The sequence below is a fragment of the Dermacentor variabilis genome, chromosome 1, assembly GCF_050947875.1.
Source record: "Dermacentor variabilis isolate Ectoservices chromosome 1, ASM5094787v1, whole genome shotgun sequence".
Taxonomy (NCBI): Eukaryota; Metazoa; Arthropoda; class Arachnida; order Ixodida; family Ixodidae; genus Dermacentor; species Dermacentor variabilis.
In genome coordinates this window covers 286,455,791-286,483,349 of record NC_134568.1, presented here as the reverse complement: position 1 = coordinate 286,483,349, position 27,559 = coordinate 286,455,791, and the positions used below count along the sequence as shown (strand labels likewise).

The window sequence follows — 27,559 nt, the reverse complement described above, 5'->3', positions numbered from 1 at the left end:
TCAAACGTCGTGTGAAGGCCGTGATGAAAGTTTCTAACATTTCAAATAAATAAATAAATAAATAAATAAATAAATAAATAAATAAATAAATAAATAAATAATGTATTTCTTAAAAGAACAGACAGTCGGGCTAGATGGTTTTGATTAATCTTAAAACCGCTTTTTCAGCATCTAGCAGGTGAACAGAAAGACGCTCAACTTAGCCCGCAGCAATGCCAAATGTTCCCCAGCTTGGGCACAAATTGAAGAATGTCACGTCCCACTAGGGTGAACATTGTTTTCGCAGCCCCTAATAAGGTATATAGAAAGCACTTACACACGTGGGAAACATAAGATTGGAGGTGACTCTAAATAGAAAACAAAGTGCGCTCTCGAATACAGAAGCCCGTTCATTCTCTGCGCCACAAATGTAATCTATCAGGTACCTCTGTCCTGCGGCAGAATGCCTGTATCGAGCAAACTGGAAGATGCGCGAACGTCAGATTGCGTGAAAGCCTGAGCACAACAAAAAATAAGGAACGATTCTCAAACCTTGTGTATAGCGCACTGCACGAAGCATCAATGCGGGTGAATGTTTAGTAACACAGCAAGGTTAGACAGGCACAGCGACATGAACAAAAGAGTAACATTATAGAAGCATACCACATTGGCCGAAACAGTGCGCATTGTATCAGTCAGCCTTCTATGTTATTAAGCGACAAGGAGGTCGCATTCTTCAGAAGAACGCATAAGCGTTAAACAGATTGTTTTGCATATCGTGTTTTTTTTTTCGGTCTCTTTCTTGATGCAAATGCGCATTTTCTTAGGGTTCGCGTCTTGTGCAGTAAACATTTAGTTGAGAGTCAGCGTTGCCCATATGTGCTTCTGTGACGTCCGTGTCGCTTGTTGGGCTGAAAAAGCTGTTTGCAGATGAAATTTATTTCATGGCACATATTTGGGACGGATCTCTCGAAATTGGTGCTTACTTCAGTATGCTTACTGAAGAGGCAATTCTTGAACTCGTCCGAGCGCCGATACTGCAATAGCAAGGTTTCATAAATTTAGCATTGAAAACGGTAAATTCCCTACGGTCTAGTTAGTGAAATGTACATGGTGCTTTGGTTTGCAAGTAATGTCCGTTTCTTCAAGTAATGCATGCTCAAGAGGCGAAACGAAGCTACCATGCCACGTGCAAAAAAGAAAAAAAAAAGAAAAAAAAGAGCAGTGCTCTTAATACAGAATAAGATAAGCCTGCGATATCTTTTCAGTGCAGTGAACACCACTGAATTGCTGACCATTTCTATACACTGCAGCAGATGCCACAGCCAGTTCGAGAACTCTCGACCAAGTTAGTGTACTTGGCACATTATCAGCCACGCGGAGAGCCTGAGCTCATCGCGGCTTTCCATCCACTCCCCTCCCTCTCTCTATCTTATCTTTATATTCCCTCTTTCTCCTCCCCTAGAGGAGGGTAGCCAACCAGACGCTAACCAGCCGTTACCATCCCTGCCTTCACTCTTTATTTCCTCCTCCTCCACCTCCTTATCAGTCGTTCCATGCTGCATGCGCCTGTTCTGGTGAGTAGGAGGAAATAGAGAAATCAGGAAAACCAGGGAGGTTAACCAGACGCACGTTCTGTTTGCTACCATGCACTAGGGAAGAACGGATAATGGGGTGAAAAGAGAAAAAGAAGAGAAGAGAGAGAGAGCGATATACTCGCAACCGCACTTGAAGGTGCGCACCAAGTCTATAAGGTAGGTGGTCGCACAGACCTGTCTATTTGAAGTACTGCAGCAACGCCTTCATTGCTTGCTATACCCTATACCGCAGAAAGATAAGGGGAGAAAAAAAAGAGGAAGAAAGAAGGGTCAGCGAGGGAAGCACGCATTGGCGAATACGTGGTCGCTGAAGCTAAGGAGCACGCTGATCAGTTCGTGTTGTGTAGAGAGACCCCCCATGGACACCAAGCGCTAATTGCTCCTCGCCTGCTACTGAATGCTGGTGGTGTCTGTCTTGAGCGAAGACAATTCGGATGACCGCGGCAAGATTAGTTGGAATCTGTTGACTGATGTTGGCGGATATATGCACCCACTGACAGTTCGCGCGTATACAAGAATGTTTTTGTGAATATGAGCCCTATTTTTATTTTTCTGTTATCTGAGGCAACGCAAGTTATAAGCAGCGGGGCTTCTGTGGAACTGTCGACACTAATCTCGCACTGTGAACCACCGTTCAGGAAGTCAGTATTGTATACAAAGTGAAATTCATAGCAGCAACGTTGACACGTCAGCTTGCAGCGAATACATCTGTGTAACCAATGTGTTAACGTTCTGAGCACAGATTACACAGTGGTTCCTGAGAAGAAAAAAATCTGCATCACTGATGCTGAGATGCGGCTTTCGCTTGAATATTAAGTCAGTAGCCTGAATATTCATTAGCAAAGAGACTGAAAAGTGAGATGGTAGCAAACTGGAGTTCATATTAGCGTCATTTTACCTCTGCTCCTAAGCTGCTCTCGATAGGTTCAGTTTGAATCGAACGTCTCTGCGATAGCCGCAAAACCCAATTATTTGTCTCCGTCGCTTCGACTATAGCGGACGCTATCGCTCCCTCTCTAGCGACCAGATCGGAGCAAAGGACGCCACGAGAAATCCGCTGCTCGAAGGCTAAAAAAAGAAAAAAGAAGAGAAAGAACGCTGGCACGAGCAGCGCGAGCATGCAAGCGTAAGAGCGTAAGAGCGTCTATCGACTTGATACCCACCGACGGTTGTGTGCGCTGTGTAGCGCAAGCGTCTAACGCAATTTTGCCTGCGGCCCGTTATTAGGAGACACTGCGCGGCTGTAGCTGGTGGCCTGAGCGGGCGCTATAGCAGTATACGCGGAAGCAGGCGCGTCCGCTCGAAAGTGTTCCGGAGGAGATTAAATTTAATGAGGCGCCTGATCGAAGAGCATGATGGGTTCGCGAAGGGACGTCGCGATTTACGCGTGCAGTAGTACACGCAATGCTGTGCAAGGGTTAATTTCACAAGATCTCGATAAATATTAAACCGGTACCTACGACCGTTCAGCTCAGTGAACGCGCATCCCGTGTAACGGCGCCCAGTCGCGCTTCTCCGTATGTGACCTTGGTTTGCTGCCGGGATAGCGGGAAGCTGCGTCGTGCGGAAAATTATGCGGGGCAACGTTTTGGCCGTTCCTCTCGCTGGAACATTTTCAGGGGACCTGCCATGACCCGCATTTGGTAGCGTCTCTGCTGCGCCCGCTTGCTTGCCGCTTGCTAGTGCTGCAACTTCATCCGTACACAAACTCGCATAAGGCAACATACAGTGCGCGCCACTCCATCTGTTCAAGGGCCGGCGACAAGCGTACGTGCTTTGGCAAGTTATGCCCACGTTAGTCGAGGCGGCGCTGCGTATTGCTTCGGCAAGAAATTTCCTGGCTCGAACTATGGCACACTCTTACTGGACTTTGCTTTAACCTCTCTAACTCTCACCGGTATATACTGAAATATCCTTTAAAGCTGTAGCGGATATAAAGCATTTGCTGCGTTGATGCGACATTGCTGGGCCACCTCTGGTCCGAGGTGGTATACAGTGGAGCGCCTCTACAACGAACGCCTCCACAACGAAAGGACCTGTATAGCGAAGAAATAATTCTGTTCCGGTTCTATTGTATACTGTGCGATGCGCGACCTTTACAAAGAAGTGACCTGCATAACAAACGATTTCAGAATCCGAAGCACTTCGTTACAAATGTCGGCGAGTGTATATTCATGAGCTTACCCGTTCCTCATAAGAATTGGTGGCACGGGTATGTGCGACTCTGGCGGAAGCGAAGAGACTATTGAGCACCTTTTGGTGCGCCTTTGCGCCCGATACGATATCCAGCGTGGACGCAAACCTTCTGGACTCAATGTCGTTTTCGAAACCGAAGATCCTTGCACCATGGTCGTGCGGGTTGCTGGTGCAGAAAGCAATTAGGGCATTTCTGCAGTACGTGTTTCAACAGAGATCGCGCAACTAGTGCTCTCTTATTTTTCCTCTCTCGTTTCGTCCCTATATTCCCCTCTCTACCTGTGCAGCGTAGTCAACCGGACGCGCGTGTAGTTAACCGCCCTGCCTTTCCTTTCTTCTAGCTGTGTCTCTTTCCCCATCTTCCTCTTAAGAACAAACGAGGTGAAGTGGCAGCCACGGTTGGGGGTAAGGGAAAGGGTGTGCAATGATTTTTAGTGGGATGCCGAAATGCCAGCAATGCTGGTTCCACTAGTCGCTTTCTAAGCGACAGTATTCAACAGAGTGCACTTTTCGTATACGTTGTGTCGGGTTCTCTCAATAACGTCACATTTGCCAATGCTGTCTCGATCATGGCGCCATGGCGGATCTCATCGTCGGGGCCGAGAGCTTGCTAAGGAAGTAGTTTCAGGTCCACCCCTTCATTTCATCACTGGCATTTAGTTATCGATAAGGATATCGTTACGATGCATTTTCACAGGACCATGCACCCAAGAGGGACATGAAGAGGAAGTGGTAGAATGTCTACTGGAGCTGTGACCTTTGTGGCAGCCTGTGCGTTTACCACTAACTTTTTCCTATGTAAATAGTTATACATACGTTTGTGCGTCAGGCTTCCTGTGTAGGAAACTGTACTTGTAACGTTTAGGTACACGAGTAAACTTGCTCATCGTAAACAACGTCAATAACTTACCTCGACTGGCCAGCTTGTAGTATTTGCTATTGTAGTATTTTCCTTTGCTATTGCGAAGGAAAAGCGTTTGCTCAGAATTGATTAGATATAAAGCATGAAATGCTCATGAGCCATGTTAACCACGCTTCCTCATGCTCTGGCAGTCTGTAACCGATCCCTTATACGTAAATTGTCGTTGACTCTCGCCAGTACCACTGATCTGGGGCAGTTTCGTCAAACATCGCTCGTTGCCGCTCTTCAGACAACAAATGAAAACAAAGGAAAGAAAAGGAAAGCAAATCATACTCACCAACTTCCGACCCAAAGAAAGGCGCGGTATACCCACTATTTAAGCTACGAGCTCATCATTGCGTGTACTCGTACGAGTCACTGCTGCTTACGAGGTGAGCAGGACGTTTCTGTCACGAAAGGTGTCCCGCTGATGACGATACAGTGGTGACGATAAAGCGTTCATAGTGGCCACAGGAGAGAGTACAATATATAATAAGAAAAGCTGGCTATCGTGGTGGTAAAAGGAACTCTAAGGAGTAACACGAAATCTCATTAGACTGGTCGACTATTCTTCTAGACTATACTTCCATTCATTTGGCAGAGGAACGTTGATAACTAACAGAGAGAACTCAGGCCAAAGTTTCCCTTTTCTTAAATTTCGCGTCCCGGACCGCGGTGCTGGTACGCTAGTGCGACGGCAAAGCATTTCATGGTAGACTTTCTCGTGTCAGGGTGTTTATTATTTTTTTTCTACAGAAAAAAAAGTCAACAAGATTTGCTAGGCTCGCAATAAACAATAGACCAATTCCGAACAGATGCTTTCATAATTTATGGCGGCACGTGGAGGTAGTGCGGGAATGTCGTATGGTGGCGTCGTCACCCGTTTTTCTTTTAACGCGAAAGCGTTAAGGGCCCGTGTCGCAGAAAATCCGGCGTAGGTTTCAGTGCCGGTGGAGTCGTCCTTGAACGAAAACTGCCGTGTATATTTAGGTATATCTATATGTCCGGTCTTGCTATATGACATGTGGCATATGCGGGTTATATGGCCACACCATTCTGCCACTAAGCTTGCTCATACCTTGTTCTACATTCTTGACAAAGTTATTCCTCGGGAATTTGAGAACGACGGGCCACAAACAAATATAATGAAGCATGTGGGGATGCGCGACTCTGACATGTTGTTTTTCCCGCATACCTCGTGTCTCCTGTAATCTGGCTTTTCCGCGTGGCTTAGTGCTGGCTTCTGCGAGACCGTCTCGCGAGGCCTACACCGGAATGGACGAACACGGTTACGTGAGCTACAGTTGCCTGGAAGCGTGAGAAGCGGTCAGGCATCTCTGAATGCTATCGCGTTCCACTTATAAAGGTGAGCTTAAGCGTCCTCCAAATTTTAATCACTCTTTTCTGACATACCAAACGTTCGCTAAAGCACTGTCATCGTTGTTATTGCAGAAACGCAGTGTAAAATCAAATGAGTGTGACTCCTCTATCACTGGCGTGACGGAAGCGTGCCCGTCTCCTACACACCCTTTTCTTGCCCCTTGATGAGTACTTGTAACTCCCCGGACGTCACGTCCTCGACGAAGAACACCACGGGTACAGCACTCGTCTGCCGGTAACCTTGCGCACGGAAGGTGTTGCAAAAGGTGGGCGCGATTAGACAGTCTTAGAATAGCGTTTGTCGCCTTACGTACATTAAGCGTAATCACCTTTGCGGGGCGTTACGGTGCGCGTCCTTTCAAGACTTTTAGTTTACCGTACGGAAATGCAAACCTAAGGAAGACGTTATAAAACAGGGCGCCGTCTGGTGCCTCGTGCCAAACGTGTCCAAGCCAAGACAATCCATTAGCAGCCATCCTGTTGTTACTATGCTGACGCATCTCGTTAGGCGTACGGACGCCGGAATCGCCGTTGAACGGCGCTATGCGCTGATAACTAGCATTTCAGGTGAGTTCAGAGAAAGCGAAAACCCATTTCAATAGTTATTGGCGATCAACGTGACTCAGAGCGCAGCCATCACGAGAATTCACGCTGAAGCGGTAGCCATAGGTGCCGCCATGTTCGACAACGCTATTTCTTAGCGCACGTAAACATTCGAGCGCTAAACTAGCCAAATAACGTACGTTAGCATAGCGCACGTAAACCGCAGAAACCCAATAACGTCCCGACCATGCGCATTGAGGACGACGCTATTTCTTTACGTACGTAATGCGTTTACCTTCGGTTGCAAACGCTATTATAAAACGCTCTAATAACGGTCAGAGCATGCGCAGTGATGACAACGCTATTTCTTTACGTACGTAATGCGTTTACGTTTGGTTACAAACGCTAAACTAAAACTGTCTATTGTTCCGACGGCGGCGCATCGTCCGCACTGAGCCGTACAGCTAATTTAGCTTGGCTACGGTAGTTGGCTGCGGGCCTTGCGGTATTCGGCGCCTCACCCGGGGCCTCCCGATGAAGACGGACCAAACCAGATGGACCAATCGGTCACAGCCGTCGTATGGCGCAAGAAAGGGTGCATGGGCTGAGCCGCACAGTTCTGAGCAAATTTCTCCCGAGACCCCAATATGCGTGGAGAGTTACCACTCGCACGACAAGGAACGCACATGTTGGGCCATTGCCCGTATTCAAGCTGCGCGCCAAGGGCCTCCCGAGGACGTGCTTTTCCCCTTCGACGTGAGCAGTGGAAAGGCTGAGGCGGCCGTCTTGCGACACGAGAAGAATGCCACGAGAGGACCATGTCGAAGCGGAGAGAAATGAAATAAGGCCGGCGATGAAAAGGTGTCTGCCGGGCCGGCCGTCGAGTCCTTCTGGCATCACGTGCAATGCCTCCCTCTCTGCCCTCCGGGTGCCTTCATTCGAGAGTGGGGACACGTCTTTATATGGCAAAGCCGTCCGAGACTGCCTCTCTGTCGCGCCTGGAATCTGCAAAGGCCAGCTGCTTACGCGCGGCTTTCGGCCTCTCGTCCGGCCACCCTGTTCTTTTCTTTTTTCTTTCTTTCTTTCTGCGCTGGCCCCTGCTGGACGACTTCCCGTTGCCCGGGCGCCTTGTTACCGCTCAGGGCGGAAATGCCACCGCATCCGGCCGTGGCGCCTTTGGGTCGTTGCGGTGCTTCCATTTATCTGCTTGTCTTTGCTGTTTCCTTCTCGCTTACTCCCCCACCGCCACCACTTGGATTCCGCGATCGACTGCAAGAATGCGCAGACCCTGGGATGCGGGAACAAAACAACACATCCCACCCCAATTTCGCGCTGTAAATATTATTGAGAGGCTCCCTGACAACGCTTGTTCTTCTCTACTTCTGTTTCAGGCAATGGTGCTCCTGTGCCGATGGCTCCTGTCACTCATCTTGTTGCGAACAGGAAGCAATTCCTTTCATCATCATTGCGGCAATAATATTGGCGGCAAGTCAATTTATAGGCAGCTGGCATTCGTCGACGACACTTCGGACAGTTGGATAGTCGTCAAGATTGTTGCGGTGGAGGAGGCTGACAACGAGGCATATTATATTAGTTTGTTTATTTAGCTTGGAGTATTGTCCTTGAAGAGGTCACCGGTAATATTTGAGGGGGGAGGGGTGGTGGAACGGAAATTGGTCGCGGAGTTACGCCCAGGGCGATTTTCTTTCCGTGCGCACTTCCTCGTCTCAAACAGAAACGGTGCCGGAAAGGTGCGCCACTCTTGTCGAGCCTCCCGAAGAACATTATTCAAAATAGAAGTGAGGCGTGCAGACAGGACACAAGAGTAGAGAAGTGGACAACACGAACGCCACTTCTCTACTCTTGTGTCCTGTCTGCACGCCTCACTTCTATTTTGCATAATGAATCCTTACCAACTAGCTCAGCTTTCTGTCGTTCCCGAAGAACGCCTCTAAATTAGCGTCTCGAACAACCTTGCCCCACATCCGTTTTCTTTTCCACGCTTTGAACTCCCACAACCCTGTGTGGACTCGATTCAATTTCTAGAAATATTAGGCATACCTGCTACTCACGGCGCGAAAGAACAGAACGAGAAATAGAAATCTTGCGTTTTCGTCATTGTATTCCGACAAACACACGACTACACCAATTACATGCGGTCGGGAGGGTTGTGTTATTTCACACCTACGCTTCTCGCATGCACGGCTCGCGCTTTCAAGAGAGCTCCGTTGTCGATCGAGATAACTCTAAATTTCTGTCAGAAGTGAAGCCTGCGCACAGAGTATACAGACAAAACAAGGTGCATCGTCACATTTAAAACAATCTTCGCGGTTTCAGATAAGAAGAATTATTTTATGTTAAATGGAACTGAGAATTTTTTTTCTTACTCTTCAGTGCAAGTCGTCGGAAAAAATAAAATGTATGGGAGAAAAGTTTAAAGAGACTGAATTGTTCCGGACCGGTGACGGATACTCGCATATTCTAGTAGTTCGCAAGAGTCACTAAAAAAAATCACTAGAAAGAAATTTAAGTAATCGCCACAGTCGAGAAATCAGATGGCAGATAGGTAAAATAACCAGATATCGCTTATCTTATACATAAAAAAATTAAATTATGGGGTTTAACGTGCCAAAACCACTTTCCGATTATGAGGCACGCCGTAGTGGGGGACTCCGGAAATTTCGACCACCTGGGGGCTCTTTAACGTGCACCTAAATCTAACTACACAAGTGTTTTCGCCCCCATCGAAATGCGGCCGCCGTGGCCGGGATTCGATCCCGCGACCTCGTGATCAGCAGCCGAACACCATAGCCACTGAGCAACCACGGCGGGTTTATCTTATACATGTCATCCTAGTAGCCTTATGCGTAATTTAGCACTTCCATGCTAGTGCATGATACCTGGTCGAGCGTGGAGTCTACCTTACCATGCAAGAGTCCAGGCGGAATCAAGCCTGACATTCCCTGTTTTGTTTGTTCCTTTTGTATGTCAGGTGCAATAACCATGTGCATTATTTAAATAATGACCCGATCACCCCTAGAAGCTCGGCAGAAGCCACGGCTTTCCAGTTCAACATAAGCCGCCGGACAAAACATGCGGCTGAGTACTAGTACAACTCTTTGTAGCGACCTTCGTGCCATTAGACAAGCGCCACCACAAGATAACTCGTTCGAGTCTTTTTATTTTTTTTTTCTTCGTCTTCAAGAGTCAAGCATAGTTCTGCAATATTTACAGTCAGTCCTGCTGCGCGGACCCCACGCTTATCTGCTATTTAAAATGAGAAAACTTGTGCCAATGCAAACGAAGTCGACCGAATAGTCCCCTTCATCTGCCTTGACAGCCTATAGCGGGTGTCCCAGCCAACTTTAGCCAGAGCTTAAAAATATGCAAATGCAACGTAGCTGGACAGAACAAAGGTGATGTTGTTTGCCGTCGTTTGTAGATACTCAATTATTTTTCCTCATTCCACCTAATTATATAATTAGTCCAAATTAATTAATCAACTTCTCAAATATTAGAATTAGATGAAAAGTGTCAATGAGAAAATTGTAGAGCGCCATGAAAAACTCCCGATACAGCTTTCTGTTGTTCAATACGTGCTACATAAAGACTGGCCGTTCGAGGCACTTTGCGGGCATTCGCGGGTGCCTTTCACGCTCGGAAAAACACTTATATATAGCACATATTGGGCAACAGAAAGCTGTATCGGGAGTTTTTCATGTCATCAGTGTATAGTTACAAGTTGAGTTACTGAAGTGTCTGAAATAATTAGAATTAATCAGAAATCACTGATTACCGCACACCAAAGCACAGAACGTAGACTTTAGAGACCCGCCACGTGAGCACGACTATAACGAAATTCCTGAAAACCAGGACGTAGAAAGCGGAAGTAATGACGTCATTAGTGTTGTCACGCACAAGAAGGTGGCACTATATTCAACCGGCTAACTGATGAAAAACTGTTGCCTCCGAGTTGGGTTCGTGCGTTGCGTTCACCTAAAGTTAACCTAAAGAACACCAACGCCGACGTGCGAGTGCCACCAAGAGACACCTAAGTGAAAGATTAGGGTCGCCTACCATTGTTTTCTTCTGTTAGTGTGACTGGGTCAGCAACGTATCCAGGAATGTTTTTCGGAGGAGACCCAACCCCTTCACTGTCCCGAACAAACTCTTTTCCCGGATATATCTATGTATATTATTTATTTATTTATTTATTTATTATGAAAACGTTTTAAATTTAGGCAGTATGTTAGACTCCTGTAACAAGTGAAGGCGAAAGCCTGTTGCACGCGTTGTAATGCATTAAGTTATACAGTCGGAGAGGTGAGACTTCTTGCAATACATAACGAGCCGTAGTGTGAAGTAAACGTATGGCGCTGTAGGTAGACCTCAACGACACATGCGAGCACCTAATGCTCTATCTAAAGGTTCTTTCACTCTTTCTTTCGTTCTTTCTTTCTTTTGTTTCGTCATTCATATTCAGCCATTCCATTTTTGCTTACTTACGTGGGTATGATCCATTCCTGATGATGATATTTTTTGTCTCACTGAACTAGACGTCGCCTTCTTTGGGAATGACCATTGTAACCAGGCACTTAAGGCTTTCGCCTCAAGGTTTTCCTCACACGGCGATTTTGACACGCCTAGGCTTCTCCATAAACACGGAGATAACTTCGTCGACGGTGGCTTGCATCCGGTGAATGGACATGGGATCCAGCCGATTAAGCTGTCCTTCAGCCCGCAAATATGTCTTCACTCTCTTCAGTGTCGACCGTTATAAATAATTTGACGAGTGTGCTAACTTTCAGGAGCAGGTCTCTGAGAAATTAAACTAGAGCGCCCGTCACGTAGTGTGGGAACTCCTCTCCTTGCATGCCCTGCCATTTTGCCTTCCAGATCTTTCGCTCCGCTTTTTGCGACGACTGGACGATCGGCCGTTGTCTGTACCGGCGCTACTTGAAGACCGTCCCCATCGCTCGCCGGCCCAAAATGCTATAAAGGCTCTTTTGCATTTATTGAGGGTGATTGGCCTATGTGAACGTCTTTGACTCACTCAGGCACACCGCGTGCGCGATCTCAGCCGCGGCTTTCCTCCCCTCCCCCTCCCTCTCCCTGTCTTATCTTTCTATTCTTTCCCGTCCCCCAGAGTAGGGTAGCCAACCACACGCATTTCTGGTTATAACATCCCTGCCTTCTCTCTTTATTTCCTCCTCCTTTTTGCATACAGGCCTGCACGCATTGTTCTCATATCTTCGGCATAAAATTCAAAGGCGGTCTGCGCAGACTTAAGCTTAGCATTGGCGACGTGCCTTGGTATAGGACAAATTGCAAGTTCTGTATAGCGTTGTTGTCCGGTGCTTTGCAAAGCGGCGCCCGAGAGAGATTCACAGATCGTAAATATAAGAAGTGTACGAGGCTCACCTGTAGTGCTCCTCTACATAACCAGAAGAATAATTGGCCCGATAGTATTTTTTGGGTCGACCGCGCACCCACGTGGTACTTCGCAGCGCACTCCAAGCTCGGTCGCCCTGCGTGGATCGAAAACGAAATTCCCTCGCTTGTATTGAGGAAGAAAAGAAACCTCGAGACTGACACTGGGCTCTCTTGCCCGACTCTGAGCGTCAACATTAGCGGTTATTTTTGCGCATGCTTATGACAATATGTTCTGGAAATTAGTTTCCTTCTTGCACGGTGGGGAGCAGGTGCGTATCTGTTGCGGGAGATAAATGGGTGCATCATTGATTGTACTTGCACTCCTCTTTCGCCTGCGAAAATGGGCGCATAGTTGCATTTGGGGGGTGAAGAGAGGGGATCGCACTCCCCCTCCCCCCTTGAATACGTGCCTGACGCATGCAGGGTTTTACATGATCTCACCACTCTAATATTGCACTAAGCGCTAATGACATGCAGAGTATAAAACCAGAATCTCTCCCGGTTAACCTCCCTCCCTTTCCCACCCAGTTTATCTCTCTCTCTATCGCTAATCATCTTAAGTATTCGCCGTAAACATAGCCTCCAATTATCGTCAGTCAACAGAAACAGCACAGAAAGCTTCGCTAGCAGCGATTCCCACAGTGCTTGAGAATCCGCATATTTTTTTCTTTTCTTTTTTTTCTTGCGTCTGTGTTTGTTATGAACAGTCGCGAGATTCTGTCTCTCTTCAGGCCTTCCACTTGTGCCCAACGTGTTCCTTTTTCTATTCTTATTTCTCATTGGCTTCCACTGTTCACTCGCCGGTTTTAGTAAGCTACACGAACATCTGTGGTTATCGAGTGATCTGCAACGTTAACCGCCAGCGGTGGATAGTCATCCTATATAACCCGATTGATGGAGGGAACTCCGCGTTTTCAGGAGTGCCTGGATTGGGTGCCAGAAATAAAGAAGAAAAAAAAAAGTTCTCTTAAAGTACGATAGCCGTATTTCAGCCCAGGGACACTTGGCGTGTGTCCCTGAACCACGGGCTCGTAATTATCGCACCGTGTTTGTTCAGGAAGTTCGTGTTTGCGTATAGTTTCTGCGCCGCGCGAGGATCAGTGGTCTCTTGCATCGTTCGCTTTCTTTTTTGTCTTCCTTCGCTCCCCGATGTTTTACCGAGCACGTGCGCCGGCGACGGCGCAAGGGACGCCGAGAGGGCCGCTTGCTTGCTCTTTCAATTTGCGTAGCAGCTGTCCACACCCCGTCGCCGTCAGTTCGTCGCCACGGGCGTGACGCCGGCCGAGATGGCATCTGGGTCTAGGTTAACTCGCACGGTCGTGGCTGCCGACAAGCTGCCGACAAGTTCGCGAAAGATTACGCGTTCACGCGAGCCCACTTTGCGAGAACTATGTCCAGAGGCTCGGGAACCGCGGTGATGGTTCGCGTCCGTCTCGGTAATGGCGATGGCGTCGCTCCACAAAGACCTCGAAACATTGCGGAGAAATGCATTGGCGTTCCGTTTCCTTTCACAACAAAGCGTCGTTAAGCGAAAAAGTAACTGGAACGCCAGTGCATTTGTCCGCAAAGTTCAGGCATTTTTTTGTATCTCGAAACCGGTGTCATCCCGAGAATTCGTTCCAAGTGGATCGGCCTTGCGAAGTCCACGGCTAGAATTTGTACATTGCAAGATGGGCCATAAGGTCATTAGCTAAAAACTGAATGAGTGATTTTTTTGTTAATTAGTCGATTACATATTTCAATTTTTTGTGCATGTCTGCCTCTTCGAGCAGGCCAGCTCATGACCGAGAATTGTGCTATTGGGCTATCGGCCACAGGAAACCTTTAACGAAATTGTTAAAGTGCTCGCTGAAACACCCGGTTTAGTATAAACGAGACAAGAAGGTAGGATAAAAACTTTCTCCAGGGGGGTTCGTCCTCGGGCCCTTGCTTTTACTGCTTTTTATAAATGACATTGTTAAACACATTTCTGTGAACATTAAACTGTATGTTGATGATTATGTGCTTTATATATGAATTGGCTAACTTGGTGCAGAAACAAATCAGGGTAAATATTGATATCGGAAAAATTATTTCTTGGTGTGAGCAGTAGCGAATGCCTATCAATTTCGAAAAATAAACTGCCTTTATGAGACTTTCCTTAAGAAAAAAAACCATGTTGTTTATTTATTATTCTACCAAGCAACTTCTTTCTGAAGTGGAGCGGTGCACATATTTAGGATTGCGGATTACTAACAAAATCTCTTGGTATAGACATGTACACAATGTTGAAGGTAATGCCTTACACAAGTTATTATTTTTAAGGCGATCTGAAGCTCCGCCTTCCATATAGTATACCAAAACTAGAGGTATGTAGAGCACATGAGAGAGATAGAGAGAGAGAGAGAGAGAGAGAGAGAGAGAGAGAGAGAGAGAGAGAGAGAGAGAGAGACGTTGTTCCAGCACCGGAGCTCAAACTCACCTGATCTTTTGTTTATTCGGTTCCCAGCCAACTAAGCTCCCGCGCCGCTCTTGGCATCGCCTGACCTCGTCTGCTTCCATAGGGCAAACGCGTCGATGTCGCTGGCGCTACATAGCCCCCCTCTAGAGAGCAGCATGATCAGCGAACGATATGAGCACGCCCATGAAACTCGGCGGACTGAAGGGGCGAGAGCACCGACCGGAATGGAGACCTCCGGGGCTGAATTGAGGGATGCGACTGCGGGAATCGCCTCGCAGTAGGCTAGCTTCAGCCGGTCAAGTGCGATGGTGTCAGGTTTGCCATGAATGTCCGCGATGTCCGAGGTAGTGTGGATGGAGAGCAGGCCGAACAGGTCCATAGCACACCAAGACGTGGGTTGTGTTTGCAAGGTCAGTTGAAATGTAAGGTGTGCGTGCTGGAACTGGATGCGGCGGACAGGGTTTTAGATGCCGGAAAAGATCTTGAAGAAGGCTCACATATTCGTGAGTAGACAGAGCAGCCGAAGGTGGTTGCGGTGAAAATAAGTCGTTGGACAGACGGAGCGTAGTACCGCAGACGAGCTCCCTGCTTGAGCACCATATGTCCAACTTCAAGGCGCACTGGATACCTAAAAGAACCAGTGGCAGACGTTGAACTCATTGCGATGGCGTGCCATGAGCAATCAGCGCTGAAACCACAGCGGTTGAAGCGGGCTCGGCGGATTCCGGGTTGGTCGAGTCTTGCTGGCATTCGTTGTCGGTGTTCGACATTGCTCTACTACCTTTTTGCCCCAACTGTAGAGCACATGAGATATATATATATATATATATATATATATATATATATATATATATATATATAGAGAGAGAGAGAGAGAGAGAGACGTTATTGCCTTGTCCTCTGCCAAGCACTGGCGCATACCCAGTATGGGGGATCAATTGGCCAAGAAGCAGGCGATTTGAATTACATTTAGAACTAAAACAATATGAATACGAATACTAGAGCATGGGAGTGATATGATCTAGAAGTTTGAAAATATATTGTTAAACATTTTGAGATAAAATAATTTAAAAGACAGGAATGAAATAATAGAGATAATTGATAATTTGATACACAGCCTATATCGTGTGTGTGTGTTTGTGTGTGTGTGTGTGTGTGTGTGTGTGTGTGTGTGTGTGTGTGTGTGTGTGTGTGTGTGTGTGTGTGTGTGTGTGTGTGTGTTGTGTGTGTGTGTGTGTGTGTGTGTGTGTGTGTGTGTGTGTGTGTGTGTGTGTGTGTGTGTTTCTCAAGGACACAAGGACACCGCAACTCTATAGGGGCTTCGCACAGTGAGCTCTTAGCACGCCATTCTAGTACTGCACCACTACTCTTCATTTTTCACCACTGCCTTCTGTCTATGCCACTACACTTTACCCCAGTGTGGAGCAGCAGGGCAGGGAGACGCTCTTCCAGCCAACTTTTCCAGCTTTCGTCTCACTGAGCTTTCCATTACTCGTTTTGTAATGCAGTGGCAAAAGCAGTTAATGGAAGTCACAAATATAATTTTAATGAGTACAGAGATTGTAGGTAAAGCGGAGGTTAAGCCGACAGCCTAGAACACCTACATGACTTGAATGACTGAGATCAGTAAGCCTCTCCACGGCAACTGGGATCCTTTCATATATATATGTCATGTTTAGCGTATTCTCGCAGTATTGACATGACATACTTTCATGTGTCTGCGGCACCCACTCAACTGTTGCGATCAGTGCATCAGTATAGCCCGTTTCCTATTTCCATCCCAGCGTGGGTCTGCACAGCGGTGCGTTCGGATCCCGTTTGATGCACTAATAAGCCTAGTACACCGCAACCCACGCTGCCTCCGCGTCATCCTCTTAGCGTAATCCTCCGTGGGATCTTTCTACGCCACTGCTGCAGACCCCCGATTGCTTCTTGCTATAGTGGCCTATTTTCTGTACATGACAAAAACATACAGCACTCCGGCTGGTGAGCCACGCAAGATTCGAACGGGATATACAGTGTTTCCGTCCCACTTTCTGAGGCGAAAGGTTCCGAGGCAAAAAAAAAAAAGACAAAAAAGGACAGGAAGTGCTATAGAATATATACGGCAAGTCGCTATTGCTAAAACTTACTTGCTCTCTTGGGAGTGTGAGTACCCAAGCTTGAGGGTTACGGTCATACGGCCTCTCTCCCTCTCCCTCTTTATCCACATTGCAAGAGCGTTTGCTGCATGCTAATGACAGCCGATGTGTCCTTGCAAACACAGTCCGAAATGAAAGCGAAGGAGCCATTCCGAGACGAATATACACTGCGCAAGAGGTCGGGAATCGAACCCGCGACCTACTGCTCAGCAGCAGAACGCCTATAGCCTATAAGTGGTGCTGGCCACAGCTATTCAAAGCATAGACATAGGACGATAGCCGGTCAGCTTAACTGAGCCTAACGACGTACCATGATAACGTTCGTTTTTGATCACATTGCTTTGCACAAGGAAAGCAAAAAAGGAAGAAAGAAAGAAAGCGGCAGGCACTTGGCGGAATTCGCTATACTATTGAACAAGTGATCAAAAAGTGCGGGATACAGCGCGGCCCCGATGCAGCTCCAAATGGTCGTTGTTTAACTGTTCCGTTGACGAATTCCATCACATATGGACCTGCTGCTTTGGTTTACTGCTCTACGTATAGGTTCCATTTTGCCAACGTAGATTGCGTTTGCGCCAGAAAAAGAGAGTGAGAACTAAAGCTGGACCGAGAAACCAATTTCGGAAACTTACAACCGGAGCGAACCATATACTTGAAAACATGAACAAAATTTCATGCATTGAACTCTGTCCGCTCGCGACATCAATATGCTGCGACAATTTCCGCCTATGAAGCAATTTCGGATAGAAGCTTTCTTGAGCTGATCAAAGTTTTATTACTTTCTTAATTTTCATAGGCGATTTATCTTTTCTATTCCATCATTATTTTCCGCTGTACTGAATGGTAGATTTGATGACAATTCAGTCGGGGTAATCCTCAAGAGAGTGACACAGGTCGAAAAGAATTCGTATAGAATGTACACCCGTGAGCAAAACTATATGGACCACAGTGTCGCCGAAAAAAAAAAAAAGAGAATTCCGTCGTAATTAACGCGCATAAGCGGAAACTGACGAGTGCACTAGAAAATTCGTAATCCCAAGTTTGGACTGCAGTTTTTAATTTCAAGTTGCACTCACAGACAGAGGAGAAAATTAGTTTTATCACGCAATCCCTGGTGCGTATACTTTTGCTCACGGGTGTACGTGATTAGATATCCCTGTCTATATAGCTTTTTTTGCGTTTTAAATCTGCACCATATTTTTATAATTAGAGCAATATAAACCACCAGCAACCTTGTGACTCTGATTCGAGTGCCGAGCCTATATACCATGCGTCCCACGTAACTTAACTGGGACAAAATTAAAAAAAAAATATGCAAATTTCGCGTAGCTCGATAGAGCCAAGGTAATGTTGTTTGCCGTCGTTTGGAAAAAGTCGGACTACTCTATTATTTCGCCTAATTATATATTTAGTTATTATTATTATTTAATCAACTGCTCCAACATTATATTCAAAGCAACACTGTCAATGATAAAATTGTAGGCCATCCTGAAAAATTCCTTATCCAGCCTTCTGTTGCTCAATACGTGCCACATAAAGGTTATTGTACGAGCATGAAAGAAACCCCGCCAAATGGGAAAAAGTGCCGCGCCACTTCTCGCACTTAATAATAATTAGTAATGGCTAATTATGAAATTAGGCGAAATAAAAGAAAAAAGGTGACTTGCTCGAGGCGACGGCAAACAACATTACCTTGTTGCTGCGCAGTTACGAGGCACTTGCATATTTTTAAATTATAACCAAAGTTACGTGGGACACGTAATATAAAGTGCGAGGTGCCCACTTATTTGCTTCAGAAACTCCGCCAAGATCTCAAAATATCGCGGACGCTGCAGTTTGACCGGATATATCTTCCTTCTGCCCACATCGACCCTTGATAGACGAGGAGCCACTTGTCAGAACAACGGATAATTAAACTGTAGCACACCGGCTCTCACCTGGCCTGGTTTCCTTGGCTGTCGACCGCACTTGTTCAATAGATGTTGCGTAATTACGTCCCCCGTCACCACCTCGTCTCCGCAAAAAGAAAACACTATCGAACGTGGAAATCCGCGACATATTCAAAAGGAAAGAATTCACGCCGCGTCCAGCATTCTGGCGCTTGCAAGTGGCGCCTGTTACCGCTTCACCACAGGTATAGATGTACTGCAGGGCGGTAAAGCGTACAAAAAGTATGCGAGTGCGCGTGCCGCAGCACAGATTCGATTGACTTGTCGTCGCTATCGTACGAAGGCCTGGCGTGGGCAACATCTCCCACACACTGTCTGCGCCGCTATCACTTTCGCCGCAACGACCGCGGCCTCGCCAGCACTCGGTTGACGCGAGTCGCGCAGTGTGGCGTTGGTGTTTGAGCTTTCCGCGCGATCGGCTGCGCTTTCGTTCATCGATGCGCCGCGGTGTATCGACCCCGGCTCAGCGGGAGACGCGCGCCGCCGCCGTTTTGGCACTCGACAACGGCCCAAGGCACCGGCCCCCGCCTCGAGTGCCTCTCTCGGCGCGCTCGTAATTGCAGCCAGGCTTGCGAGCGTAGGGTGCCTGTAACGAGGAGTGCCGCCCTGGCACGCGCTCGACTTGTTGCGCGTCGCCGCGCGGACACCCGGCTTGTTATGTGGGGGCAGCGCCCAGTGTTGCTCTCCTCCCTTTCTCCTCCGCGCGGCGCGCTTCTAATGAGGCCTCCTGGCTAACAAAGGCTTCTTGTCGGCGCGCCTGACCGGTATATATCGGAGTGCGGGGGGGGGCGGTGCCACCAAACCCGGCCGAGCGCGTGCCGTCGCCGGAATGGCGTCGCCAAATCCGGTGCCTCTCCGGCCGCAACCCGTTTAGACGCGAATGCGGGTTCTCTCTCCGGCGGCGATGGTGGCGGGGCGGCGCTTGTTACACCACAGAGGCGGCTTCGGACGCCCCCCTTGTCCAGCCGGCGACGTGCCCGGCAAGCACGCGGACTAAAGACGCGGACCACCGGCGAGCGACCCCTCCCTGCCAGCGACGTCTATTTGCGCCGCCGCGTGTCCAGGCGCCCCGGGGTATAGCCGCGCGGCGGATGGCTCGTTGGGGGGTGGGGCAGGCGGTAGGTTGGGCACGGTGGGTTTGGTGCAATACAGGCGGTGGACATCCCGTGCCGGAAATTGCGCCGCCTGGGTATCACTTAGTTCACAGTCAGGCAAGAATGCAAGAAAGTGGGACACCTTCTTGCGCGCTTTTCGCGGTCTTCCCGGGAAAATGAGGCGTTCAACACGCGAATTGGGAACAACTGAAGAACGGGAAGAGGCTTATCGGATATCGTAACTATGAAATGAGCGGGTAGAAGTGGTTGGCTTATTATTCTTCTTTATTATAGCTGCGAGATATGGGGAGTTCGGCCTGAGAAAGAGCCAGCTATCCCTAAATCTTAGCTAAGAAAATCAAAAGAAAAAGGTACTTGCAGGTCATGGGTGACGTCGGATGCTCCTCTTAGCTTAGCCGAACAATACGCGGCCAAAGTGCCGGCAATCAAAAGAATAAAGTTAACAATTCGCACAATTCCGATAGCAAGTCCGACAGCTAATTAAACAAAGAAATGAAAATAATATTGGAAGACAGTGACAGGAAGCTCGAAAGGTCGTATACACACATGCAGGCCTGTCGATCGAGTGTCAGGTACAGAGCGCGCGAGCTGTATATACGCGAGCGAGGCGTTGCTGATGAGCCCAAAACACCACGCCTGTATTCTTCGCTACACTACAAATAATTTCCCCTATGCTTTCTTTCGTGTCATTGTCTGTTGGTTCTTAGGTCGCGTTAGTTCATTTTACCTTGTTTTCTTTGGCTGAACACTTATGCCCACATCGTACTCAGCGGTTCAAGCACGCTGACGCTAAAGGCTCGTGTGTGTATATGCTATGAGTATGTGTGCTATCACTCATGCAGTGCATGAGTCATTGCGTGAATCACATGAACACGTTATAATTAGCCTCTAATTCAATAGCGTTGTGATCAAATTCTGAGATAGCTACGTGATCCATAGAGTTGCAGAAAAACTTGAGGAAACTAGCAAAGAAGTGTTAGGCGCATTGGCAGCGAAAACAACAACAACAAGAACAACAAAGACCACTGGTTTGTTTTACGAACGGAATAGCGCTTGCGTTTCTGCAAAAAGGAAACAAACGGATGAGACGCGGTATTCTCCAACCAGGAGTACGATCGAGAGCACTTCAATTTGAATATTACGCACAAAATATCCTCATTTCCGATGTACCACGTATTACAAGTGCTTCAACTCGCATTAACAGAGCGTGAAATTCAAATTTTAGTACATTAGAAGCACAAATACTTGGTCATATTTTTTCAATCAATAGAATTGTTCAGTGCTGAGCCGCCCTTGATTTGTTAGTTTTCGTTTGTTTGTCCCCATTCCGCCAGGCGAAGGGAAATAATTTAGTTTATTTTGTTATGAGTCACGCTCGTTGGCTGCTTTCGTTATAAAGATAGCGAGCACATTCACGCTCTATTTTTATAAGGCGAATATTTGACAACTAATGTGGGGGGAAGGCAGAGGTATGTTCCACGTACCCAGATAGTTCGTACAGGAGTTCGCTATATTTTTCAAAATCTTAAACAACGTACTACGCCCGAGGCCGGTGCTAAACGCTTATTTCTGTATTAGGAGGATTCTTCGCCGGAAATAAGAGTACACTCAGTACAAGCAATCAATGATTATTGACGTAAAAGGCGCGTGCTTTCAGGTCTGTATGCTGTTTATAATAAATTTCGTTAGGAACAGCTTATGACTTGTAGAGAAGTCGGAGATAAAAGAGTTGCCAACATCTTCAGCTATGTCAACGAGAGAGAGAGAGAGAGAGAGAGAGAGAGAGAGAGAGAGAGAGAGAGAGATAAAGATGAAAGGCAGGGAAGTTAACCAGCTATTAGGCTCCGCTTTGCTACCCTACACTGTCAACTATGTCAAAAATTATTTAACTCATTAGGGGCAAAGGAGGGGGCCTTAGTCTAAGCTGATGCATGTCTGCGTGCTTGTCGCACGTGCTGCAGGTGGATTTGAAATATATTCGTCTAGCAGGCGCGACACCATCAGGTACTGTGGGCTGCATAATTATACTTGGCTTCCTGGCTGCCACAATTTAAACATATTTTTCAGACTGACAGAAACGAATATGCTCATTTAAATGAGACTGAGAAGCATTGCGATTCCCCGACGATAATAAATAACATGTTTAGCATGCTCATTGTTGATTTTTTATAAAAGTAATGTTATCATAAGGCAGGACTTAGGACGGAGTAAAATACGCCAGGAGCTAAGGAGATAAAATAGACAAACTTAATTCTCTAGGAAAATCCGTTCCTGAAAACTCTTTTCGACGCTATTATCCACGGTAATCCTCCTTACCATCATTGCTCTTACGCCTGGCTTCCAAGGCGCGCATAGAAAGCGCGCTCGGAAACAAAGCGAGGCAAAATACGCTCCGGTAGACGCATGCCGCAGGAGCAGTCTGGATGGGATGTCATGAACCGCCCCCCTTTTCGTAAACCCAGCGTGAGCACACCGGGAAACGATCGAAAGGTTAAGTGGTTCGCAACCTTTCGCAAGTTGACGCCCCCCGCCCCTACAGAAAAAAAAAAGATAGTGTATCAACCCAGTCAAGGCAACAAAGTTCTTGTATTGCAGATCAAGAACTTGTTTTGGGGTCAAGGTCACTATAGTTTCGTAAGAAAACGCCGCGCTCGGGGTAAAGAGGTGTCCCAGCCCACCAGCCCGACCCTGAGTAATGGGCATTGGACGACACAGTCTTGCGTCTGGGAGGAGGTGCTTGCGAGGGGGCTGTTATGGGTCTCCGCGCCTTGTTTCGCTCACGCCTAGACATTGCTTCTTCACGCTTGAAAGAACCGGGGGTGCAAGTCACGACCGTTTTCCTTCCTTGCTTTTATTTTTTTATCTCACTCGTTCTCTGTCTTTATTCTTCTGCCCGCTTTTCTTTTCTGGCGTAAAAAAATGGGTTGGTCGAGATCAAGCTAGCGTCATCCGTCATGTTCGAAACACTTTGGAAGTATCCCAGCTGAAAGAGGAACCGAGGAACAACTTGGCGTGACGCAAAAAGGCTGCGCGCAAGTGCTTTCCGCTCGAGCGCGGGGAAAAGCGCAGCGCCCTGGTCCCGGACGAGTATCGGAGGGCTGCATTTATTCGCTGTAGCGTATATCGTTACCTGTTATACTTCTCTGAAAGCCAAGATCCAGGGCGTCTGTCTAGCCATTGTATTCTGAGCGCTAAAAGCGTTCCTTTACTGAAACCTTTCTTTAATGGACGTGATTTGAGCCGCGCGCCGCTTTCGAGATTCAGGGGTTAGCTACAAACGTTACGGCTTTCTCGGGCCCTTTGAAACACGGTGCTCGGGGTTCTCGGTTAGCTCCTTTGCCGTTGAAATACCTTATTCCTTTTCAAAAATCGGCGTGGGCCCCTCCGCGGTGTTAACGGGTCTCCAAGATACCCACAATCGGAGTTGTAGTTACTTTGACCCTTCCATCGCTACATTGGGTCTTGTTCACCGCATTTCGATGGGGGCGAAATGCAAAAACGCTCGTGCACTTAGATTTAGGGGCCGCGTTAAAGGGCCCCAGGTGTTCAGAAATAATTCGGAGTCTACTAAATACGGCGTACTTCTTAATCAAATCGTGCTTCTGGCACGTAAAACGCCCACTTTCTTTTTCTTTTCTTTCATTATGGCAATAGCCATTTTATAAACGGTTCCCCAACAGGTCTTTTCGTAATGCCTTCGTTCTTTCGGTTGGTCGGGCATAAAAAATTATTTGTTAGAGCAACGAAACCCTTGTTGCCGTTGTGGTTCAAACTCTTTTCTCTTCAGTTACGAGCAAGTCTTCTAACTATACTGAACCACGGCTGCTGCGGTTCGGCAACTGCTAGTCACTTGTAAAATAATTGCTTGTAACGCATGTGCGTATGTATAGGTCACATATAATACAAAAGATCGCACCCTCAATTGCGCATTTTCGCGGAGGATAGATTCTCGCGGTGCTGCAGCTCTGGATCGGTGTGCGCGTGACAGTGAAAAGACAGATTTATTTTGTGCATGCAGCCAGGTTCCTCGTGTGATTATCTGACGCCCGAAATTATCAGATACATTTGTCAGAGGGAATGTCAGTGAATGAGCAGTCTCTCGTAATGTGGTCGACACGTTGTATAACTAACGAAAACACGCTTTGAAGTGCTTGTGATAAGGCATGTATCATAGGAAAAGTGAGCTCTACTCGGCTAGCGCCATAACTTGTTGTTCGCTCTCGTAACAAGAGAGTCCGGTAGTTTTTTTTTTGTTTTTTTTATCATACTTCATCTGATTTCACATCCATCCTTTCCATATGAGTCAGCAATTCCTCGGCAGTAGAGTGTTTCGGTTGAAGCCTCTCTCTCTCTGTTTAATATTGAAAACGAGCACTGTGTACAAGCTGACAATGATGGATCGGGATTACAGCGCACGCGGGGGGCTGCAAATATTTACATTAATAAATGTTTACAATGTTGCTTAGGATCGTAAGTAACGGTCGGGAAAGCGTCAACGCACACAGCAGATTGGCTAAACATACAGCCAAACATTTGCCACTGTGAGCGGCCTCGTTGTGCAGGCCATGCGAATCTGGAACAGTGATTTACACTATGCGCGATTATCGGGGGTGTAACGGTTGCAACATTCATTGTTCACCGCACGATAAACTGCCGCAATTCAGAGCGCAGATTGCGTATAAAACTCGTGCCGCGCAGCTCTCTCATAAAAGGTTGCTGTTGCGCGAAACACTCCTCGCTGCGATAAAAATTGGGCGGCCTGTCGCACGCACGGCGGCGGAATTGAAATGCATGATCTGAAAGAAGAATAAACGCGAACATTTACCACGTTTTCGGAGAAGCAGGGCGAGGAATCCCACTGGCCGCGCATAGATACACTCGCCGAGGTTCAAGCGGGACCCTGCATAGAGCAGCGAGTCCCGTGAAATATTCCAGGATGCAAATAGCCGGATGGCGTATGTACATATGCGCACAGTGTGGATTCACAGTATATACAAGCGGCTGTTCGAGGGCGGAGTTGGGGGGGGGGGGCGGAAACGGGAAGAATAATGAAGACGTATGCTTCGGCGTCACGTAAGTCGAGTGTGTACAGTGTGTACGCGTATATATGCCGTCCGAGTGGTTTAAGCACAGACCACGCCGGAGCGATTTACGATTGGCGGCGCGTGTCAGACGGGCGCGCACTCGCACCCAGGTTGTTGCGATGCGGGGCCACGTGCCCGAGATGCTTCTCGGGCCGTGCTGGGCCGAGCCGCGGTGGCGCCGCGCACCGTTTACGGCGCCAGTGGTGGGCGCCGAGATAAAGGAGACGGAATTGCATCCGGTCCGGATTTATGTCCTCTCTGAGCTATTCCGCGGACGTGATTTTATCTGTGTCCTCGTGGACGCGGTTCGTTCTCCGGCGGAAGATCTTTTTTTTTTGTTGTTGTTAATTGATGACTTCAGTTTCGAATAATCTTGCAAGATGTGTATAAATCTCTCCGTCGCTGAAAAAAAAAATTGTTATGGTTTCCCGCACGTCGCCTCATCCTAAATAATGGTAAGAAGTTGGTCAGCTTCCGACAACGCTCGCTGAGCTATCGGTAGCGTAGCCTCATGTCGAAGTTCCATTTGGCCGGCATGTTGATGGGACACTAAGCAGCTATAGGCCTTGCGCATTTTCCTGCGCAAACGCATTGCGAGCCTGACTGCATAAATTCAAATAAGTTGCCGGCCTGGTTGCCAATCCAAAACTGTGGGCGAAATTTAAACTTAGCTTGGGCGTACCAAAAAAAAAATAATAATAAAAAGCATATACTGGCCTCTCACAACTTCGCGTTGTCGCGATTTGTGATTTCACGCCAGCAGAACTTTCACAAATATGCAAAGAATACACATCTCCTGCTTTAACAGACAAACTATTCTTACTCACAGATACTCACTTTTCAAGAACAAGTTGTTTTGTAAAACGAATAATATAGAAACAAGAAATGTGAAGTGGTTGTGAGTGAAGCTGTGAAAAGAAATGGACGGCAGCATTCGTTGTTGATATTGGAAGTTGCGAAGAGTTTCAAAGTTGTGCAAAAAAGACTGAATACCACTTTAAGCGTCATTCGTTTGCAACGCCTAAACATATATATTCTTTGCGCAGCTGTGTTTTGTCACGTTAGCGGCATGATGTGCAGGCACGGTGTCCCTAATTAGTAAGTGTAACTACGAATTACTTACAAATTAGTAACTCACAAATAAGTAATCTAATAGCCACAATTCCATCGAATTCCGTGGTTGCTACATAAGAGAAATGTGGTTCATTCTGTTACACCAAGCTGAGGTTCACTCGTTGCAACGAAATATATTGCCTTCGAACATATTACATTAGCACGAATGATTCCACTACAAAACTTTCTGGCGTAGAAATTGGGTTGCATAATCCCCAGTGTACTGATTATTCCTGATAACGTATATGTAACCCACGTTTCCTTCCTCTCAATGAGGCATCGGGCAATCGTCAGCAAGTAAACAGCGCGTTGCCACAAAGATCTCACAATATCCAGCATCGTTTAACTCTGACGCGTTCCTAGACGCGTTCATAGACGTGTTCCTTTCAAAGTGCTGTTCCCGTTAGAAAGGAAATCGACTGCCGTAAAAGTAATTATACTGAAGCTTGCCGAACTAGTGTGATATATCATTTGATGGAAGTTTCGATTCGACAGGTGAGAGCAAATAAAAAAAAATTAGTCTGTAGCCACTCTTGCTTCCGGCCTCAAGATCGCCCTGTTCTTGTGTCCCGCTTGATCTCGTTTCTCTGCGCTGAACAGATGACCCGGAACACGCATCTGGAGTGAGGTGCTCGAGAACGTCTAACGAAATTCAGAAGAAAAAAAATACTCACATAGCTCCTGCCTTCAACTGTAGTATACAGAAATTTTCCGCCGATTCTGTCATGTGCAGACCTCACTACGTCTCTAGCGCCTGGAACACATCAGCGAAGATTCGATCGCTTTCACGCGTCGGTGGCAGCATTCATTTGAAGGACAGCGTCATTTCCACTCTGCCTGTATCAGCGGTCAAACCGTCTCCTTACTTTTATTTTTTTGTCCTGTCTTGTTCTAGCCGAGCAGCATGACGTGTGACGCGCGCGTGTGAGTGTCAGGCTGACGAGCTGCGCGGTTCCGTCTCGCCTGCAGCGTAGAGCCCTATATATCGCCCTGTGCGGCGCGCGCAGCAGCGAGCTTTGCTGGATATGGATCTTGCGGGGCTGCGTCAATTTATGGGATTGCAGTTAGTGCTAATGCATCGCCCAATGGCAACTGAGCCCCCTGAACTCGCTGTGATGAGCAGTATTACGACCCCTGGGCCACCGGCTTAATTTTCGAAAGCGGGATTGCCATTCCTTTTTTTTGGCATGACGAAAGAGCGAAATGCATAGCGAAGAATATAAAGTCGCGTTAAGGAGCCCGATTTCGCTCGCTGAAATATACTTCGTCACATCCACAGTATGTGCCCCTCCTCATATTTTAGAGCTTTCGCTGTAACTTATGTGAAACAAGGGAAAAGCGATCGTGGACCATTTGTGATATATATCTGCCCTTCAGAAGCGCTTCTAATGTTCATACCATACCGCGCGACAAACACATGGGAAAGTACTTCCCTATATTAGAACACCCGGGTATCCATCTGCGTAAGATGTGAAGTCGCAAGTTGATGGCACAGAAGCTGGGGAAACACGTACCTTAAGCACTGACAACACGAAGCAAGCCCGTTAGAAGGCGTCAAACATTTGCACAATGTTTGGAGCTTTCTTCGTATATGACCAAAATTGAGGTGTCGTTTCCCGCCTTTGTCCGGTGCATTTGGGCGTTAAAGATCCCCTGGTGGTTACTGCTACGACGTGCCTCATAATCA

General features: G+C 47.4%; 1 protein-coding gene and 1 long non-coding RNA gene across 2 annotated transcripts in view; one reads left to right on the top strand and one right to left on the bottom strand.

Moving 5' to 3' along the window:
* Pde1c (Phosphodiesterase 1c) overlaps positions 1–27,559 on the top strand; it is a 658,667-nt gene that overhangs the window by 62,060 nt on the left and 569,048 nt on the right. The window lies entirely within an intron of this gene.
* On the bottom strand, positions 892–26,669 carry LOC142573859 (uncharacterized). Its single transcript, XR_012826360.1, has 3 exons — positions 26,547–26,669; positions 12,019–12,125; positions 892–1,016 (listed from the first exon to the last, which is right to left on the bottom strand). It is a non-coding gene; the product is annotated as an uncharacterized LOC142573859 (long non-coding RNA).